Here is a 5,000-nt window from a genome sequence, read left to right on the forward strand (position 1 = left end):
TGAAATAGACCTTGAAAAACGATACATATTAGTCTAAGAAAGAAAACTTTGGTCGCACGAGAGCATGAAAGGCGAAATATTTGTAACTTCTCACGTGCAGATTTTTTTTGTTTTTTGTTAAAATGGACAAAATCATGAAAGAAAGTGATCTACAGAAAGAAAATGGGGGTCACCGAGCATTCAAGAGAGTAAAATCGCTGCGAAGTTCTCAAAGCGATTGTCTATTCGCACTGTCACGCCATTGCGTGACATTTCCAAGAAGACCTGGGTCCACATCTATCCCATAATGCCACATGCTTTCACGTTCCATTCTTGTGAAAAATGTTTGCACCTTTAGCATCGTGTTTACCTTCGTGGTCTGCGATGCATGATGTGTGCGTGACATGTGCGAAAAAATGCGCAGTAGCAATGGGCACGAACATCCTTAAGTGATTTTTGTAGGGACAGGTGATGTGAACGAAAGGAACACTTCGTGACATTTATCATACAGTACGTGCATCTCCCTATCCCATTTTATGGGCATGTACTGTACCTGAAATGTGACAGAGCTGAATTCAGGAACATCAGAGACAAAATAATGCAGAAAGAATTCAGGGCACAAATTGTCATGGGTCGAAACTCACTGTGTTGATCCTGCATGGCAGTTACTTTAATAGCGATTGAATCCTCGTGTGATACTTCATGTTGCGTGAGCTCACTTAATAACAACAGAATTACTGTAAAGGAATATGGGGGACAAAGTGGGCTCAACTCACAGTCACAAAACATGGAATGGAGCATGCCGTTAGAAGAGTGAAGAAGTGAGTTTCGACCCATGGCAGATGTCTCAGAGACCTCTGCTACCAGGGAAGCACAGGATTTGCATGGAATTACTCAGGGTTTACGGGTACAGTACATGTATCTTTTCCCATAGTTGTCAGCTCAGTGAATGCTAGCAGGGAAATCCTGTGCCCTCTCGTGACTTAAATCAATAATTATTAACTTACAACATACTCTAATTTGACAGGCAAAAGAAAAGGTTATTAACTTACAACATACTCTAATTTGACAGGCAAAAGAAAAGGTATTCTCAGATGCTCACCTTGTATACATCAAGCGACTTCTCAACAAATGCTTGCAAACTAAATAAAATAATGCCAAAATGAAACACTTAAACAGATACTTGTAATTACAGTAAAACTTAATTATTAGATACATGTACTTGTACAAAATAAATTGCATCAGTCCTTGCTGAGTGAGACGTACCGGTAACTTAAAACAGGAAAAATCGTTTCAAAACAAGTTGTGTCAAGAAATGTCTCAATTTCCTTTCTGCGGCCTCTGCAGTTTTTTGTACATTGAAACTTGCAATGTTTTCTGTAACTTGTCCCTGAATTTACTACTGTCCCATAATAATATTTAATAATATTATAATGCAAGATAACTTGATACAACATCACTGGGGACCAGCTTCATTTACACTAGCAAGTTTTCCTTGAAAAGTTTTCCTTAATCCCTAGGCTGAGCAAAAGAAGATGGTTTACAACTTGGACAAATGCTACCAATTTCTTGACATTGTTGACCAAAATACAGTAGTACATGTATCACCTTAGCAAAGTAGTGTGATATTGCATTCTCTAAATACAAGTATCTAAGATTAGGAGTCACTGTACCTGCTGTAGTAGTCCTCATATCTCATTGGATCAGCATCACTGAGTTATGATAATAATAACAAGTGTTAATATTATAGTATTATTCACCAAACATTAATAAAAACATCACTTTGGTCGAATGAAAGTGCCCCTGTAACCAAAAAATCAATTTCTATTTTCCTTTAGATTTCAAAACTATGTTAACTGAACACTAAGCGACCAAAGTTAAGCCTTGGTTTAAAAAAGACACCTGTTTATTTTAACTGGGCGACTTTGAGCTGGATCGAGGAGAAAATGATGTCAAAGGCTCACTAGTTTAAGAATGAAATGCGTGTGTACGTCGCAGAATTAATATGCAGCACAGGAGTTTTGGGCGTTCAGACTTTTAAACTCGCGTTTTGCATCTAAAATCAGCTGCATTCACATGCTGAAATTCTAAGCTAGTGAGCCTTTGACGTCACTTTTCCCTGGATCCATCTCTCTCAGGTCCAATTGGTCAGTTTTAAACGTGAGTAATGGTGGACCATGAAATCTAAGACTTACACTCAAAGTAAACAGCCTTGGGATAAAAAGCAAAGCTCAACATTTTGCCACTCAGGTCTTAAGCATACATACTTTCAAAATCTGAAGAAAAAAAGGAAGTGATTTCTTTAATCACAGGGACACTTTAAGAGAGAAGCACATTAATTTAACACTATAATAGACCCTTTGCATAAATGGCACCCAAATTTGAATAACAATACTTGATACATCCTTAGCCTTGTGTTTGTGTTTCAAGACAAAGGATTTTTCTCATGAATGTGAGGCTAAGGATGTATCAAGTTTTGTTATTTAAATTTGAGCTCCATTTATGCAAAGGGTCTATAATAATAACAATAATAATAATAATAATAATAACAATAATAATAATAATAACAATAATAATAATAATAATAATTATTATTATTATTATTATTATTATTATTATAATAGCATTACACATCCCCTTGCTCTACTTGTACAAATCCCATAATACACCTCTTTTAGCCCCCAAAAATTTTGCATAAATTATCATTGCTTACACTTTCTGGGTGGGGTGCAAGGATGGCGCAGTGGTGAAAGCACTTGCCTCCCACCAATGTGGCCTGGGTTCTATCCCCAGAGTCGGCGTCATATGTGTTTTGAGTTTGTTGGTTCTCTACTCTGCACTGAGAGGTTTTCTCATACTCTGGTTCCCCTCTCCTCCAAAAACCAACATTTGACTTGATTGCCATTAATAACAATAATTATTATTAATTTCAGTTTACAGTGTCCCAAATTAGTGCTCCAGCGCTAGAACGACTAGACACTTACATAAACTTCCTTTCCTTTTCCTTTCCTTTCCTCCTGGGACATGAAGATGTCCCAAAAGAAATTGAAAAGAATGCTACGCAAATTTTCTGGGGGTAGAAGAGGTGTATTATGGGATTTGTGCAAGTAGAGAATAAAACGGTATCAACCTAAGGACAAAACTCGCCTGTTGTAAGCAGACAAAACTGAAGAGATATCTGGCTCAGCATCTGGAGTAGTCTGAAGATTTATTTCTTCTAGAGAATCAAAACAGTTGGCCTCTTGCCTGAGGATCTTCTCAGTCAACCTCGTTCCCAGGGTCTCTCTTCTCTGCCTCCATTGTCGTTGAGAAACGACAATGGAGGCAGAGAAGAGAGACCCTGGGAACGAGGTTGCTTCTCAGTTTCCTTTGAGGACAACATAAGAATTGTGTTAAAAAGCTGAATGAAGTACTTTGTACGGTACTACTTTTTAAGCGGCAACCCTTAAAACCCAGAATCCGGCAGGTTAGTTTTGCAGGTTGCAGGTTGCAGGTTGAAATTTACTGTGACTGTTACATGAATAGCTAACCTTAGGCCTAATTAGGCCTAAAAACGTTTCTTTAGGCCTTCTTAGGCCTAAAAACGTTTCTTTAGGCCTAATTAGGCCTAAGGTTAGCTATTCATGTAACAGTCACAGTAAATTTAATTTCAACCTGCAACCTGAAACCCTGCAACCTGCACCTGCAAAACTAACCTGCCGCCCAGAATCCGGAATCCGGAATCACAGTACAATACAGAGAGTAAAAACTATCCTAAACATTCATAAAAGCTAACCTTAGGCCTAATTAGGCCTAAAAACGTTTGTTTAGGCCTAATTAGGCCTAAGGTTAGCTTTTGTGAATGTTTAGGATAGTTTTTACTCTCTGTATTGTACTGTGATTCCGGATTCCGGATTCCAGGTTTTAGGGTTGCCCCGTTTTATGCAAACTTCTCCTATAAGTTAATGCCGCCGCTACGCGCTACGAATCATTAACTTTCCTTACAGGTAACTTGTTCTTCTTCAAAAACTGCAGCACGGCAAGCAATGTTTCTTTTTCTTTTTTAGATGAGTTCGATTTAGAAGTTGTGGTGACTCCTGCTGCAGATGAAACCGGGTTGGCCGCCATGTTTGACTACAACAACGCGTGCATGCTTCCAGCCGATCATGTATGATCTAATGAAATGTCCAAGGCGGTGGTAAATACATTTTCGTGCTCAGCCCTGGAGGTACACTAAATGAAAGAAGGGGTAGTTTCTAAAGAAACTGTGGTGCTGCGTCGGCGGGGAAGTAGTATACAAAAATTTGGTTTTATCAACGGAGTTGATAATGTAAATTGGCCACCGTACAGAGATTCTAAAAGCTGACGTTTCGAGCGTTAGCCCTTCGTCAGAGCGAATACGAAGGGCTAACGCTCGAAACGTCAGCTTTTAGAATATCTGTACGGTGGCCAATTTACATTATCAACTCCGTTGATAAAACCAAATTTTTGTGCACTAAATGAAAAGTCCACTATACAGGATCGCAGGCCACCCAAGGCGTTTGGGATACCTGTGCTGATCAGCACGATTCTTGAATATGCAAATATAATATCTGCGGTAATTTAAATCCACCTCACAAATACTCTTGCTCTTTGGCCATTTCAACTTAATCAAAAACATAAAACAAACAGCGGCTACAACCAGCGTTCAACGAAAAGGTTGGCAGTGAAAAACTGTGTGTTTATTAAACGGTCAGTTTTCACTGCTATCTATTTATCTTACTATTTTTGTCTTATTCTCTCTAGTAACCAGTCTTCTTAACTTTGTATATATCATATTTGAATTTGTTCAACCGTCACTTGTGAAGATGTATGTTGTAGCATACGAAACGTCAAGTCAAAAGTAAAATGCTCTTTATCATTGCTTGGAGCCGCTGTTTGTTTTATGTTTTTGATTAAATCCACCTTTCATTAACTTGCAGACTCTACGGTTCAAATATTACAATGAACGGTTGTCAGTAGTTCACGGTGCCGGAACGGGTTTAATAATGACTCACACCCGG

The 5,000-nt window shown here is 38.5% G+C and overlaps 1 protein-coding gene and 1 pseudogene across 3 annotated transcripts in view; one reads left to right on the forward strand and one right to left on the reverse strand.

Annotated features, from left to right (window-relative positions):
* The window catches only part of LOC137984973 (transcription initiation factor TFIID subunit 5-like), a 24,756-nt pseudogene extending 20,481 nt beyond the window's left edge, over positions 1-4,275 (reverse strand).
* Positions 4,276-4,965: 690 nt separating this feature from the next.
* The window catches only part of LOC137984946 (uncharacterized), a 26,890-nt gene continuing 26,855 nt past the window's right edge, over positions 4,966-5,000 (forward strand). For 2 of the 3 annotated variants that reach the window (XR_011119201.1, XM_068832310.1), the window contains exon 1: positions 4,966-5,000. This exon is cut by the window's right edge and continues 274 nt beyond it. The gene's annotated coding sequence lies outside the window, so the exon portion shown is untranslated. The other variant, XR_011119202.1, reaches the window with a different exon arrangement.

The sequence above is a fragment of the Montipora foliosa genome, chromosome 14 (assembly GCF_036669935.1).
Source record: "Montipora foliosa isolate CH-2021 chromosome 14, ASM3666993v2, whole genome shotgun sequence".
In the NCBI taxonomy this organism is placed as follows: domain Eukaryota; kingdom Metazoa; phylum Cnidaria; class Anthozoa; order Scleractinia; family Acroporidae; genus Montipora; species Montipora foliosa.